The 17,640-nt window shown below is 37.9% G+C and overlaps 1 long non-coding RNA gene across 1 annotated transcript; it reads right to left on the bottom strand.

The window, feature by feature from the left end:
- Nucleotides 1-1,369: 1,369 nt before the first annotated feature.
- Nucleotides 1,370-17,172, bottom strand: LOC139128653 (uncharacterized). Its single transcript, XR_011551365.1, has 3 exons — nucleotides 16,842-17,172; nucleotides 2,736-3,049; nucleotides 1,370-1,618 (listed from the first exon to the last, which is right to left on the bottom strand). It is a non-coding gene; the product is annotated as an uncharacterized lncRNA (long non-coding RNA).
- Nucleotides 17,173-17,640: the final 468 nt, after the last annotated feature.

Here is a 17,640-nt window from a genome sequence, read left to right as displayed (position 1 = left end):
TTAACGTGATGCAACAACAGAGGTAGCTCCATGCAACAAATGTCTCAATTGCCACGCTAGAACCCGCATGTTTCGCGACGACAATATAGAGAAATCGTCTGGGATGTTGGTGGCGGGGGAGGGGTGGGGTAGAACTGCAACAAATCGACATCGAAATGTTTAAGTATGTGACGGTTATATCAGTTCGGTAAATATAAAAATACAATCAAATTGCAATACACGTTGTTGGGCCAAAAGAAAAAATAGTAATTCCAGGGTATTCCACCAATCCACATAGTTGATCCATCGAGTAAATAAAAACAATGATTACCCTTACATCAGGGACAAGGTCTGTGCCTACATGAATTGTTAATACAAGGGGAAATACTTCGGGGTCCGTTTGTGTTCTCTAAAACGTTGCCACAAGGTGCTTATAGTATGCATTCAATCCCTCTCTAAAGAGCAAAAATTATCATGTTTTTTTCTGATGCACCACAGGTACGACGCTATGAGGACCTCTGTGTACATGTTCCGTTCACTATGTTACCTGCACCACAATAGAAGGAAACATTGTGGACGAACACAAATCACCGTACACAGACTTAGGTGGCTGCAAAGTTTGCAAGGACCAGAGACCATATGTACGATAAAAGAGGTACCTAGGCGACTTCTTTGGCGTCTACACACGCGCTACTCCGCTCTGCGTGGCAGTGCTACAATACGGTAACGGTATAGTCATAGCCGAGCACTCTTGACTTATACCGGCCGTAGGGCTAATAGCTGACAACCGGTTGATACCTTGGCTGAAACTTACTTTAATAGTAATCTCCGTGACTTTATTTTATGTCACGCGTATGTCAGTCCAAGGAGGTAAAGAGTTCTCTTCTCACCTCCATGGTTAGTCACGGACACGAACTCACGCAGGCAGGAGCGGAGCTAACACCTCCATCCTTCAGGGCAAGCATTGTGGAATATCTTGGTCATTGCATGCTCGCTGTGTTTTGAATATCATAACACACGGCTTTGCTAGATCTGCATAGATTTCCCTATTTGATGAACGTTAGTGTTGTTATGGTAGGGAAATTAGTGAAACCAACAAATTTGTCTTGCTTTATCCGGAATGGCAATTGTCTTAAAAGATCATGGATAGATAGATAGATAGATAGATAGATAGATAGATAGATAGATAGATAGATAGATAGATAGATAGATAGATAGATAGATAGATAGATAGATAGATGCATAGGTAAAGAAAGAAAGTGGAGGGAGGGAGAGAGGGAGGGGAATGGATTGATTGCTGGATGGACTGACAGGAAGACAAATGGTCAGACAGATAGACAAGTAGAGAGGTACTTACACTGCACATCCATTATTATGTCTTCACGGCATGACGGATTTGGCCAAATTTGTGACGGAACGCTCTCGTATTCGTATCGGCAGTTGTACCGAGCACCATTGTCTGTTTTTTCAAGGGTTGTTGTATATTCATTGATTGCGGCTGTACGACGAGAGATTTCTTTGCCGTTCCTCAACCACACAAGGTCACCCAAGAGGATGCCTTGAATAGAGCAGGTGAATACTACGGGTTCTTCGTCTGATATCACCGTGGTATCTGGACTAACTCTACACTTTGGGATGTCTGCAATAGATGAAAAATACTATAAATTAAATTATATATTCAGATATTAATCCTTTCTGAGCGATATTCAAATGTGTTCAAAAGCACAAAGTGACAACAACAACTAAGCGGAGAAAAAGAGAATGGCACGCACATTGACAAAAAGGGACAACATGTCTTGTAATTAGTCCATTAGACGAAGGGCCGTACATGGTTATTAAGGACCATTGTATCGATTAAAAAAACGCAAGTTATGAAAGCGGCGGTCAAGGATAACCGATTTTTGGAGTAATTACTCCGCTTCAACATTTAACACGGATATATTTCCGTGCTAGGAAGCACTTAATCTCGAGACTAGTTTTTATATAACCGACAACATCGTACTCGGTTTAGTTCTCCAGAACTAAAGTCTGTATCGTCTAAACGAAAAATAACATTTCAAAGATTCCGATAATGGGTTCAAGTGACCAACATTGAAAGACGAAAAGGTAAAAATGCTATAACTTTTCGAATTTTTACAGCACTTTAATAGTCCGAAAAATAATGCCAATGTAGACGTGAACAAAACATATCAATCTTAAATGAATAAAACAAATAGACTACATATTCTTTTTACACAAACATTTGACACTGTATCGTTTGGTCATAGCATGGACGTCACAGCCGCTACTCTTGTAGAATGCTTAGCGTTAGCGCAAGGGAGATTAACATTGTTTGGATCTGTTTTATAGGAGCAACACAGATTGGGACCTGATTATTCACGCTATGGTTTAAAGAATGTTTCATTGACAACCGTTGTGATTTTCCCATGCACAAGCGATCATTTCTAGTCTAAATAGTCTAACTTTTCAAAAACAATAAACAAAAAGTAGGTGTCAAAACAAACCTGCAACAGAGGGTTGATTTTTCCTGAAACTGAGTTTTCCCTGAATTGTTCAGTAGGAGGCGCCTTTCATAATGAGCATCGCTGCGATTTTCCTTATTTCTCATATATCGCGTCCCTCCTTTTAAGAGAAAAGGTATGGAGAAACCAAAAGCAAAATGTCGGGATTGATCGAAGCATTCATTTTGCGTACGCGTTTTCAATTGAACAACGAAAAGGTCGTCAATAGCTACAGAATGAACAAGAATTACCTACCGAGTACGGTAAGCTCAGCTCTTCTGTAATCCGACGAACCGACCAGTGAGCATTCGTAAGTACCTGACAAATCTTGTGCGATGTTGGAATAAACAAATGATATTCTCCTTTCGACAGATCCCCAGGTAGTTGATATTTGTTATTAAATATTTGAGTCCCTTGGGTGATTTCGACGAGGCGATCACCAGCGCTGCTTTCGAATTGCCATTGAGGAGTGTGACTTCCCAGATTATTGAAGCTGCATTTTAGTTGTACATCTCTTCCTACAACTGTTACTGTATCTGAAGGGGTTTCTTTAAAGAGTGGTGATGCATCTGTTAAAAAACAAGATACAATAAATAGTTTCAGGATTATCATGGTGAACAGGGATATTGTCATGGATGGAAGCTGTTTTTATTGTTTAAGATACAGCTTACACCCACCCATTAATTCTTCTCTGAAAATTGTTTTACAATTATTGTTTACTACATTACACACTTACAGACCAAAAATTGAAATTGGTGATGTCGTTTAAAAGTTGGCATATTGCTTGATCTTTTAGGAAAATAGGAAAGTTGACTTTATTTTTTTAAAAGGCCATCTAAATATCTAAATAAATGCTAATAATTCTCATTACAGATTGAGTATTGGAACGACCAACATATGTAACGGAAAGAACAATTGGAAGATTGCAAAAATGCTAAAAATTACCCGACAACTTAAATAGAAGAGAAAACAGTCAAGTAAACTGAGATGAGAAGTGAGGATTTACACATCTATCAATGTAACAAAGTAGCCATCGCCCCAACAAGACAAGTGTATAGTAAATCTCGTCAATGAATGTCAACAGTTTGTTTTGTGTGTCACTCTCGTCATATTTTCATTATATACAACCAATTTAATCCTGGTCATTATATTCAATGAAACGGATCATTATATTCATCATCGCAGTCTCATATTGGAACAATGTGTCAACATATTAATTAAAGCGTTCCCATATGACTAAGTCCATTCACGTCAAGTTTTAAAGATCATTACATCAACAGTGCTGACTAAATGCGTATATTACATTGTAGTATTTCACAAAGTAAAGTGTCTATGTGTGGGTTACACAATTTTCATTCCTCTTTTTCACTGCTCGAAAAACAGAATTCAGTCGACTAACTCAGAATACAATTTATTTCCTACAGCTGTGTCAGATCAATGGCGAAAACGTAAAGCTAAGCAGGCCAACACACAACATACACAACATTATTTCTCCTATTACCTTAATTACAAGCCATCCTCTCAGTTACCTCAAAACGCTTAAAGAGGCGTATTCACATACTACTTATAGACGACGTCTATACTGAATGGTCCTTCTAAATTTTGGATATAGGTTAACGATTTTTGACCTTCCGGACGTGAGCTTACAAACAGTCTGTTTACAAACAAGAGTCTCGTTCCCCTTTTTGCTCTTATGGTGGATTGTGTTTGATATTTAACCAAATGATAAGTCTTTGTATATTTCCGTCCTTTTTGATGCACTTTTCTTGAGGCCAGGAAGAGAAAAAATAGTTGTTCATCGGAATCGCCGCTTCTACTTTGGCATATTTGGATTTTTTGATCGCTGCAAATTCTTACTTCCGCTTTTCAAATATTTTTAGCACTGCCGCTGATGGCGCCCTACACTTTGTCGGGTTTTTCGCGGGCACGGGATTTTGAATGAGACTTCCGACGTTTTTGGACCAAGTTGACCGCCAACACGTTGTTGTGATGTCTGAATTTGGCGAATCACGACGCAAAGTGGGTCGACTTGGCCAGAAAGTTCCTCGTTTTGTAAAGTTTAGTACCTTCATATCATGAGTATTAGTTTGATCGCCAACATTCAACGTGATGGCCAATAGATAGTTCCAAAGACGCTATTCAGTGTTTGTCCTGATATAACGTTCGGCAATTTGTTCAACAAGATCGTGACAGCAGATGGACGGTGCATCCGATTGAATGAATAACAATTTACGGCAATGACAAAACACATGGTTGCGTCGATGTTAAGTACGATCTGAGATGTCAGTCTGCAGCTAGTTCAACATGAAGTTTGTAGTGTTCAACGTGTCTAACTCAGACAGTCAACGTGAAAACGAGTACAAGACATCCTTCTGAATGGTGAATATATAACTTCACTCCGATTCACAGTACAGTGTTGTTAGACCATTGTGAAAAATGTGTAGAGACAGTGGTAAAGAGGCCAAAACATGGGGCCAATGTAAAATGAAAAAACTCAGATGCAGGGTCCCACCAGGACAATATTAAAGGACAATATTGAATTGTTTGATTTCAGTGATTTGCTGTACATTTCAGTTTACTCTGAGAGAATGTTGAAATACTCAGAATATGTGTGCAAACACTAACTGTGAATGTAATGGCCTTTGTTATTGTTGGAAAATATAGTATTGAATTCAGTTACAAGTATCAGTGTTCTTGTCTGAGATATTTCTGGTTAAAAGGGAAACAATTATCTTGCCTTGTCTGCATCTGTGCAAAAATGCCAGAGAACCGCGTTTACCTTCGGCCTAAAAAAATCGCTTGCCGCTTCTGGAACTTGGCCTGAATTGCTTATTTTCTAGTAGACGAGACATATTTACTGTTTAGGTTTATCTATATGTTTGATGTGTAGAATTTCGGAAATAAATTTTACTTCGGTCTAGTATTCGTGTGCCAAGTAAATGTGCCAAGTCTGACAGTGAAATTATGACAAGCATACTTAAAACATGAATTTGACCAAGCCAGAATGAACCTAACTAATATTTAAAACTATGGTTAACAAATTACTAAAAAAAATTGAATGAAACTTTGTAAAATGTTATTAAACTAAAGCCTTGTTACGTGTTAAGGAAATTACCGCCTAAAGATAAGTTTAGTTCAAAATGAATTATTATAGGAAAACAAATTGAAGGAAGTTGTTGCTGATATTAATCTTATAGCCCCCGTCTTACCTAAATTAAAATGACTATATGAAGTGCAACCTTAAATTTGTCTTGTTCATACGTTTTGTATACAGCGTTTTTAACATCATCAGTTTATGGTTATACCATTTTTATAATAGTGCATAATTTCAATTGCAAGAACCTTTCAAACAAAATCGACTAAAATAGGTCTAAAGCCTGCGAGATTTCGAAATTAAGCTCTGCTATGGAGCGTTGCCGACTTATTTTCTTTTTGTACGATTTGAATGATGTTAGTTGGAGATATCTTGAATAATGAGCGTCAACACCATCTCAAGTTGTTCGTTTTCATATATCTCGTCTGTTCCTTTATAAATAAAAAAGCATGGGAAAATAGGGCGTATGAAAAAAAAACAAAAACAAAACAAAAAAAAACAGAGCAAAATGTCAGGAGTGAAGCAAACAGTCGATGTACGTGTTCTTTCAGCAGCTGCTAATGGAAGCATTTATTTCGTGTTTTCTAATAAACAACGGAAATGTCGTCGATAACTGTGTAGGATGAACTTTGATCATGACACACAGTGTACGATAAGCTCACAACTTATGTAATCCGTCGAACCGTGTAGTGAGCAATCGTAAATACCTGGCAAAAGCGTTCGCCCATGACTGACAAGGATGTCATACACTAGCAATATATTTCTTTATAGCACGATGTAAATGATTAGAATAAGGAATGTTAAATTTGATAATTTAAGGTAACAACGATAACCAATAGACTCGATTTTTGTTTGTTGTTTATCAGAAGATCATTGCATCCACAGTGCCGATCGATTGCTTGGGTTGTATTTCAGTATTTTACAAAAGAAAGTGCCAACCAGCGGGCTTCACAACTTCAGCTTGAAATAAAAATGTCAGTCAACAGAATAATAATACACTGGAGCACCTGTAATGCAAAGCCATGCATACCCACGCACTACTATGTATATTTTGCATTCTTCTATTCCGCTACTTAGAAGCCGACCTTTTAGTAAACTCAAGAGGCTTTAGTTCAAGATTAATCAGTCACAAGCCTTTTATTGGCGACGTAAATGCTTTAGGTCTTGCTAAATTTTGAACAAAGGTCAGCGATTTTTAACCTTCAAGACGCGAGGTTACAAAAAGTGTATTTGCAAGAAATGAGTGTGGCTCCCCTTGCTTGCTGTTATAGAGGATTGTGTTTCGAATTTAATCAAGTGTTAGCATTATGATAAGTCTTCTGCTTATTTCTCGTTTGGTGCACGCAGTGTAGATATATCTATTGCTCAGGTGATTCTTTATGTTTGAAGTGAAAATAATTATGAAATAGTTTAACTTCGATCTAGTACTCATTTGCCAATAACAACATGGCACATTTTGCATAATGGGTCTTTTAGTGACTAACACATTGTATTCAACCAGATTAAGTTTACAGAAACATGTAAACTGCACTTTTTTGCGATATACACTTATTGTGCACACTCTGCATTACAACGAATCAGCCTTATGATATATCATTATGAAAGGAGGCATCATGGGCCAGTGGCTAGAGCAGTGGCCTCACGATCACAGGATGGTGAGTTGAGCCCCGGCATGGCCATGGTGTTGTGTTCTTGAGCAAGGCACTTTATTCCTCATTGCTTCTCCCACCCAGGAGTGATGGGTACCTGGTAGGACAGTGTTGTCAATGTGTGTGTTTAGCTCCGCTGCGCTTATTTGCTGCACATGTGAGCTGTAGTTTGCTCCCCAGGGAGTTGAGTGGTATCATATTAGATCCAGTGACCAGGGGTAATAATAATTGTAAAGTGCCTTGAGCACATGTACTTGTGGATATTAAACAACGGAAATGTCGTCGATAGCTGTGTAGGATGAACTTTGATCATAAAACACTGTGTACGATAAGCTCACCACTTCTGTATTCCGTCGAACCGAGTAGTGAGCAATCGTAATTACCTAACAAAAGCGTTCGCCCATAACTCGTAAGGATGTCATACACTAGCAATATATTTCTTTATAGCACGATGTAAATGATTAGAATAAGGAATGTTAAATTTGATAATTTAAGGTAAAGACGATAACTAACAGACTCTATTTTTGTTTGTTGTTTTCAGAAGCCAATTGCATCCACGACGTGCATGTCGATTGCGTGGGTCGTTTATTCAGTATTTCACAAAAGAAAGTGTCCACTAGCGGGCTACACAACCTTAGCTTGAAATGAAAAAGTCAGGCAACAGAATAGGAATACAGTGGAGCTCCAGTAAGGCAAAGCTATGCACGCCCACGCACCATATTTTGCATTCTTCTATTATGCTAATTAGAAGCTGACCTTTCAGTAATCTCAAGAGGCTTCACTTGAAGATTGCCTAGTCACAAGCTTTTTATTGACGACGTAAATACTTAAAGGTCTTGCTAATTTTTGAAAAAAGATCAAAGATTTTTAACCTTCAAGACGTGAGGTTACAAACAGTGTATTAAATGAGTGTTGTTCCTCTTTCTTGCTGTTATAGTGTATTGTGTTTCGATTTTAATCAAGTTAGCATTATGATAAGTCTTCTGTTTATTTCTCGTTTTGTGCACTCTACGTCTTGCTTAGTTAGAAGCTGTTTAGACATATATATTGTTCAGGTAAGTCTTTATGTTTGAAGCGGAAATAATTATGAAATAGTTTTACGTCGGTCTAGTACTCTTTTGCCAATAAAAACATGGTACATTTTGCATAATGGGTCATGTTAGTGACAAGCACATTATATTCAACCTGATTAAGTTAAAAGGAACACGTAAACTGCACTTTTTGTGCGAAAAAGAAGATACACTTATTGTGCACACACTTCATTTACAACGAATAAGCCTTATGATATGACGTTTAACTTGGAATTCCAGTTGGTGAATCTGAGGACATGCTTTGACCTAGTCACAGAGTACAGTAGAAGGGATTTTGTAAGTTTTATGCTGATCTTATTACCATAGTCATTAAGGAAAAACCGCAAGAGATTGGTTCACAAATAACATAGGAAAACAAGAAAGAAAACCCTCTGGCGGAAAATGTGTTTTATGGCAATTATTGCCCGCCTTACTTAAGGTTCCAAGACAAGAAATTGACCTTTTTTAATCTAACAATTCTCTGGTGGTTAATAAGCTCAGAAGCCCCGTAAATTATATATTTTCTGAAAGCCTGGATATAGGGGAACATTTTGGTAACAACAGTGTCACAATTGTTTACATAACTATCACGTGACAGGTAATTTGCATAACCTTTCAAAAATTGGTTTTCCCTATGTTTTGTCTCAATACTTCAAAATATCTGACTCAAACTTGCTGGAATGCAAGCTGTCACAAAGCTCTTCAAAAGTGTGTCTCAGATTTTTTATATCTTGCTTAGTTTTTTTGGAGCACAATTTTAAAGAAATCAAATAGGGTTAAATTCACCGCTCTGGAAGTTTTTCTGGCATAAAAATTGTTTAAGAAGGTTTAAAAAAATTCTGAGACACACTTTGAAAGATCCTTAAAACAGCTTGCACTCACACAAATTTCAGCCACATATCTCAAAGCATTGAAACAAAACATAGGGAAAACCGATTTTTGAAAGGTTATGCAAATTACCTGTCACGTGATAGTTATGTAAACAAAGGTGACAATGTGGTGACCAAATGTTCCCCTACATCTAGGCTTTCCGAAAATATATAATTTATGGGGGTTCTGAGCTTATTAACCACTAGAGAATTGTTAGCTTAAAAAGGTAAATTTCTTGTCTTGGAACCTTAAACGACCTCAAACTTGAACTAGCTTGACTTGGCAAGATCTATTAGCAATTGTATTGCAAATAACTCTGACGTATTAAGGTTTTCTCTATGAAACAATATTACTCTTAGATAATCACCTTACAACTTGCAAAAATGTTGGCAATTATATTAACATTAACATAATTGTTCAATTTTCGTTTTACAGATTCAATAAAGAAAACAAACGTCGTTGCAGGAGCAATAAAAGTTTTAATCACGCTAATGATTCTCTCTGACTCAGCAATTTCTCCCGCCCATATTTAGTAATATCCGAAAAAAAAAACGAAATGTTTACGATTTGTACAGGCTTATAAGGGTTCGCAAAAAATCCACGATCAGCACGATATGCGTTCGACATAGCATATATTAAAATAAAGGGAGCAGCTGAGGAAAAAAAAAACAAACGTTTGCCCTATTTTCATTGGATTTAAAGTAATCATCTGCAACTCATCTTCATCACGACATCTGATACAATCGCAGTGCCACTGTAAACGTATGATTTGCTGTATGCTACCTCGCAGTTAATGGTGTATTTGTGCAATTTGCCACCGAGTTTACACCTTACTAGGAGGTTCGTTAACATTCTTGATTTGCAATTTTTTGTTAGCTACCGGTAATCATATTGCCCCTTGCAGGTATGAATACCAAATTTCCATCATTCTACCATGCATAATTTGAAAGGCCTGCCGATTCTGAATGTAATTTGTACCTGTACACCACGTAGGTAGGAAGGTAACATCCAAGACAGGATTCTCTAAAACCCAGCATTGCATTCTCTGTCAAAAACTAAGATATCAAAACAATACAAACGAGCTTCCCGGCTTAGCTGTTATGCTTAGCAGAATCACAAAAAATATTAATTCTCAAGACGGGAATGAAATTTACCATACATATCATTTCATTATGTAGATTATCATATACCCTGCCCATATCACTTCACCCTAGTGACGTATACCGTAAAATATCAGCCGTGATATTTGACGGTAAAAGTCGAGATATGCGTGATAAACGTCATCGGTTTTGGAGAATTCCCCAACTACATTTGCACTTTGATGGTAAACAACGTAAACAAACAAAATGGCTGCCGCATTTTGCCTGCGAAAAGATGTCTCCGACGTAAAAATTTAGAGGGCTTTGAGAAATACGGATATTTCTGGTTGCTAAATACGGAAATAACATGTTGAGTTTGTGATGTGTTCCTATGGTTTTTCTCTTAAAGTTCATGTATTTTTAGACAAGCTATAGCAAACTTTCTGCCGTTTAAACGGCAAGGTGTACCTCCAAACAGGTAGCAAGCGAGTGGCGTGACAGCGATGTCACGTACGCGACTGTTGACATGGCAACTCTCAGTGTAGACAAACAAATTTGCGGCCCTTCTTTGTACCGTATCGATCGAGGGCGATCGGAATCAGGAGAGATTTACAGCAAAGACAGTTTTTGAACGATTACAATTGCTCTAATAACACATTGCACCTTTAAAAGTTCCCCCGTACAACGAATTTTGAATCAAAGAGTCTTTCGTCTTGGGGTTCATTGAGATATTGGTGCGGTACTTGCAGCGATGTCGCTAGCAGCAAAGTATCAAGGCCATATTGACGTCCCCCCGAACCGCGTGGTTTTGATCTTGTCACGGCTTCTCCGATCCTGAATCTTGAGAACACAGCCATGTAGGATAACCTACTTCTCGTAATTTTTGGCAATATATAATTGTCATAGACTGCACTTACCGACATCAACTTGACTTGAAAGTAGAAGCAAATATATAACAGAGGCATGATAAGCAAACGACGATCGAGTGGTAGACATTATCATATCACGCATTTCATAATCCGTCCTTCAAACTCTTCTACGCTTTTGGTATCGGTCACTCTTCGCCTACGATGGTTGACTCCTGTTTGTATTGAAATGTCGCAATGACCGATTTGCATAAAGGTGGCGGGGCATCATGGGGGCAATGCATTGTTGTCGCAATGGGTACAAGGGTCAGTTTACAGAACATAAATATTCAGGTTAAAAATAAACATGTCGTCAACGATCACAGCTGCGAGATCGTAAAACCGAAGAGTTTTCGTTAGTAGAGCTGAAGAGACGAGCACTTGTTGAAAGATATTTTTTCAAACCCGTATGTTGGCTTTTAACCAATTTGTGTCGTGATTCCCCAACTTTCTCGAGTCTCGCGCTGGCCACGACTGCAACTGCAGTTTCTTGCTCCAAAATATGAACTTTTTTTTGAAAGCGATGAAAAATTCTGATCACATATTTGATTTCACCACATATGATAGTACTGCGGCGTAAAAATCTTAAATTTTGTTCTCGACCGACCATTTCTATGCTAATGTGAAGCGGTATAGACCGCATCCGGGCCTCTGCACTTCCGAACTACCAGTTATCGTATTTTTGTAATTGTGTGGGGTGAGGGAGTGTTCCTTTTACCTACTACATCTTGGCAGCCGAATGGAAAAAACTGATCGCACTTGTTTGACTTCCCCAAACATAATGCGACAGTGAAAGGGTAGAAAATGTCCGTGTCTACGTATAAACTGTGGCGCAGGATATCTTGGCTTTGATGCGTTTGCCGGATCGTGTACAATGTAAGCTTGGACGAATAGACCGTGACCACAGTGTAACGTACATCTAATATCTAATCCAGCCTGATGTAAGAGCGTAACTCTCTTCAAATTCACAGATTGCATTTAAAAAATCTGAAAAAATATATGTCTATGAACTATACAGTGTGCTGATTCCATCGCCGCCATATTGCCTGGCGAGAGTATTTTCTTGAGATCATTGTCCCACTGTGTACAAATACTGTTACAAGCTGGAGTTTTGATTTTGTGAAAAGGTCAAAAAGGTCATACTGACATCGTCTAAATAGTATTTCAGTTTGAAAGCGTTTCTCAATCCTCATAATAAACTCATACAAATGTCTGTATGATACAACTTTCGCCTTATTCTTTAAATTTACATTATAAAATGCTATATTGAAGTTACTGGTCAATGCCTAGAAAATGAAGTATCCTTTAATTCTTTTTATTTTCATACAGTGTACCTGTATATAGTGATGCGATGGGATGAACTGTACCTTTTTTACCTTGATGGTTTACTGGTCAGGAGTTTGTAATGTTCCAATTTCCATGAACACAGAGAGAAGTCATTGCTCACATATCCCTCGCAGATATATTGACCAGAAATTTGAGTCGTCTTCCTGATCTTACATAAAGAACTATCTTTGACTATTTCATTTCAAAATGTGACAACTGCCTGAGTGCAGCAAGAAAACGCAGAGACAGTGGTTGGAATTTCTATAAAAGTAACCATGTAAAGGATATTTTACTTCATGACAGTGAACACCAGTCATTATTAATTATAAAACCAATTATTGCATTCCAACTTTTCCCCAAACAGAAACTGGGCAGTTTGGATTATTCATACCTATCTTAATCCTACTGTTCGTAATGTTATGTCTTAAACACATCTATCGCACACTTTAAACACCTTTCCCGGGTTCTTGAACCCGGTTGGTCAAAATTGGCTGTTCTGGCCTTTATGATCACCCCTCTTAAAATGCTTAGATAGTTGACTTGGAAAACAATTAACATTAAAAGTTTCATTAGCAATGAAGCCAAACACCGGAAAACACAGAAAACATGGCTCATTATGCGTTCTCAGTAGGTGAAAAGTTGAGGCCCTCGATGACTGTTACTGGTGGACAAAGGGTGCAGTGAAGAAAATAGTTGCAGTTGAAGAAGGACCGTTTCGTTATCTTTTTGGGTTCAACGGTTGGTCAGCAAAATGGGACAGAATTGTCGATGAAAATGAAATAAGGCCGCCAACAAAAGTAAGTAGCACCTGACACTTTCAAAACGGTATTTATGGTGGAATTCTGGAGCATAGGCTAATTTTCCAAATCTACACACATTTAAGAAACTGCTCGCGGTCACCCATATAATGTGGTATGGACGTTGTAGAGATGCAGGAGCATATGCGCGTGGTGAGATAGTGTGCATGAATGAATGTGTTTTTCGCCGTTGGGAAACGACGCGATCACATTTCAATTGGACATGTCATGTGTACACCCCATATCTGAACGACTGATCGAGGCACAGCACAGGCTGGTGTTACACTCGCCCTGCGTACAATGCAGAAGCCCGTAAACAGAAATCACTCTGTTTCCATGTACATAAGACCTGACTTTTCCCACTGCGAACGCACGTACGCGTACAGAACACATGGCATAGTACGCAGAGCTATAGGCCGTAGCTCTGCGTACAGGTCTGTGTGTTCACGGCGTTGCACGTCCGCGGCCTCCACCACAGCGTTACAGCGCAATGAACACACATACCTGTAAGCAGAGCTAGGCTATAGGGTTACACCTTCGGTACACGAAACAGACACGGTTTTGACACCAGTCCTTACTATCACTACACAGTGGCCTTAAATAACCTCTTTCAAGTTTAAACAAAACTGTGTGCATGTTTCATTCACAGCGTTACCGACGAATATATCACTACACACGGGCACGAGCTTTAATAGGCAGCTTCAAATTGTCCCTTTCCAATGAACGTTAGTGTTGTATTTGTAGTGACATGGGGAACCAACTAATTTGTCATGCTTTGTAAAGAGTAAGTGACATGTGTGGAACCAACAAATTTGTCCACATGCTTTGTAAAGAGTAATTTAATTCATTGCTCTTGTGTGGGGGGTTGTCAACCTGATGTAATCGCAAATCCTCAGATTTCCATCTGATATAAATATGTCCGTAAACAAGAAAAGTAAACTCATGAATTTTAACAGACGTGGTGGCTATGACCAATTTCAACCTAGATTGGTCACAGCCACCACGTCTAAGTCTGTGTGGGGAAAGTTGTCATGGTTAAGTCATATGCCAAGGCTGACAACCCACTACCCCAAAGTAAAAAGTATTTCGCCCTATCTATTTTGATTTTGATTACTGGTAAAATACTTGGCGGGAAAAGTGTTTGTAAAACAGGGTAAGGTGGGTCTTGCAAACATGCAGCAGCCACTGTGTTTGTTGTAGCGAGTTTTCAGAGATGTGGAGTAACTGAAATACCAGAAATTACCAGCAGCTCCCAGAAATTACAAACATACCACTATCCCAATGTTTATGGAAGCACAGCTGTAAACTTGGACTCAATTGACTGGATTAAGCGTGGCCTATGAACATTCGTGACCTGAACTTGGATTGAGTATGTTGTCCAAGAAAACGGAAAGATAATTACAATGCTTGTCTAACAGAAGAAAAGACTGTCTCAAAGGAGAAAGTAAAACAGCTTGCAGACTTTGTGGGTGACTGTTCTAGATCATCATGTCTTGATGATCTTCTTTATTCTCATGCTTGTAAACGAGCAAGCAGAAGGTTACAGATTGATGAGTCAAAATGTAGTATGACTTGAGTAAATGTACTCCCGTCTTATAGAATTTATTGCACCCACTCAGAGGGTGTAATTTAATTTATAATGTAGATAATTATGCTTTTGATTTTTATGCATCAAAAGTAAATATTACAAATGATGACTCGTCGAGAAGAATAGAAATGTCAAACTTAAGGGTCAATACAGAAATCCAAATTGGCGTTCACAAGGTCATCAAAAATTAAGTATTACAGCCAGTAAATTTAAAGATGTTGTCTGTAGACAAAAATATCTCCCTTGTATCTCCTTGATTTACTTGACAGAAAAATTAATCAAAAGTCGATTTCAAATTAGCACTCTAAACGCCCTTCAAAGTGAGCATGTAGCTGTAGCCCGGTATATACAATATCTGGAAAGGAATGGCTACACATGATCAACAAGAGATATTGGATAGGTTGTTAATCCAAATTATCCTTTCCTGGGTGCCTCTGTAGATAAGTTTGTGGCAACTAAACCAATATGTATTGCCACTGATAAAAGCCCTCAATACAGTTTTCTGGAATAAAAATCCCTATCAAAATCTGCAAAGTATACGCCAGAATAAGCTTTAAAAATGCCTGATACTTTTTTTGAATTTCTTGATAATAAGCTTTCGCTAAAACAGAGTCAAAAATATTATTTTCAGACACATGGTCCATTGTTCGTGTGTGGCTTACATTGATGTGATTAAGTTATATAATCCTCATGAGGTTTTTTCTGTTGAGAGGATATATAAAGATAAAGCTTTATTTTTTATATGTCGAAGGAAATGTTGTTAGTACTGGAGAAATGTTGTTTTATCTATGTTTTCCCTCAGTTCACAAGATGTTGCACACGTGTAAATCGGATTTCTATACTTATTGAAGCCATACAATTGACGTACCTAGATACAATTTGCAATAAATTATATCACGAATCAAACATTTTTATTCTGCTTTTAATATTTTATCATCATATGTATTATTTATACACATATTCAATATATAAATACTAATTTATACTGAGTGACAAATGATTTGTATCTATACAGTACATATTGTAGAATGTTTCTGGATATTTAATATACAAGTACTGAATTGTACAAAGTGATAAAAATATTGTATATATACCGTACATATTGAAGAATTCTGAATATTTAACATCGCATGGGAATAATTGCATCCACTGAGGCTAACGTATCGAGAGCCCGAAATATTAATTTTCTTTGAGCCAATTTAGAAGATCATGACAAACATGCTTTTTGGTTTCTCTTCAATTTTGAAAAGGCTCGTTAATCGCATACCTAAGACAAAGCAACACATAGCAAATTTTTGGGCCTACTACACTCAGGATGGAATACTTAAATACCATAATGCTAATAAAGCGGGTTGGGAGAAAAATATAATTTCTGAGTATTATTCGTAGCTTTTAATTTTCCGATGATATTGTCATTTCGAAACTTGCGTTCGCATGTAATCACTTTTAAAAAGTTTTTAGTCCAACTAAAATATAATTTCACGCACTTTAAATCACACTTTTTCCAACGAAAGAGGATCTATTTGATCGCCATGTTTGCAAAGATTTTGGAACACCAATGCTTGATCTCTATTTCCGTTTACGCTGAGCCATCGTGTTTTTCTTGTTGTAAGATTTACGAACATGTTATTGTATAATAATGCTGACCTTCGAATCGGAGAGTGCGCGATTGCCGAAACGTAAAGCCCCCATAATTTGCATTCTATTTGCTATTTGCACTCGTAAACAACAAAGTGGCGTCTTTAGCGACATGCCTATGACGTCATCGACATCTTTCTACAATCTTGTTGTTGCAAACACTTCTGAAGGTTTTTCGCACAGCGTTGTTTTGAAAATCACCGTCCCCTTAAATTTCTGTCCGGACCACTAATCTAGCTGTTTCTGAACCGAATTGCCATGGTTTCCTTTTGATTTATCAGGACAGAGCCTATTCGACATGTTATTCACGAAATGCCTGGTAATAACTTTATATAGTGTACTTACCCACATCGACTTCTCTTGAAAATAGGAATAAACACAGCACATGGGCTAAAAGAGGAAACAAAGATCCGGTGGTAGACATTATTATATCACGTTGTTCTTCCAACTCTTCTGTGCCTTTGACAATGGTATTGTATAAACTGGTTGACTCCTGCACGGATCTAACCGTCGCAAATACAACTTTGAAGACCACAAGAACAAACAAAGTGTTGCTGGATCGATCGATCACTTGTGTGTATATCATTTTTAAATTCCTTTTTAATTGCCTAGTGCTAGTAGTCTGCGTAAGCAAAGGTTAAATCAATGAGCATTAAATAATTCGCCTTGGTGAAACCTTTAGACGCCAACATTATTGATTGTTTTTTATTGCCCTAATTCACAGGTGAAGGGTCGCGCATGAGACGAGTGTGCACCAAGCCAGGGAGAGTGCGTCAAAATAGTTCAAACGATTGCAATTGACTGCTGTTACTCATTAAGTGTAATCCGTACACACTCGTTTACATGTCCGTTTATTTGTATCACGGTACTTGTATTTCACACACACTTCTAGAGGGGGTGGGAGAATCGACAGGGTTGGAATGTTAAAATATTAAAGGTATGCTTGGGGCACTTGAAGTTGAATGCATTTGAGGACTTGAAGATAATGATATGATGTGAAATTTGTGTTGTGTTGTCAATTTAAGCTTTATCATTTGGTCCGACCCTAAAATTAAACCCGGATCATACATCGACAAAGAACTTCGAAGCATTATATTCCTGGTTGCTAAGTGGCTCCTCAGACTTTTTCCCGTCCCCTTTCTTT

This window comes from Ptychodera flava, unplaced genomic scaffold (genome assembly GCF_041260155.1).
Source record: "Ptychodera flava strain L36383 unplaced genomic scaffold, AS_Pfla_20210202 Scaffold_63__1_contigs__length_709137_pilon, whole genome shotgun sequence".
Classification (NCBI taxonomy): Eukaryota; Metazoa; Hemichordata; class Enteropneusta; family Ptychoderidae; genus Ptychodera; species Ptychodera flava.
Note: the sequence above shows the minus strand (reverse complement) of the source record. Positions and strands in the feature narration are given on the sequence as shown.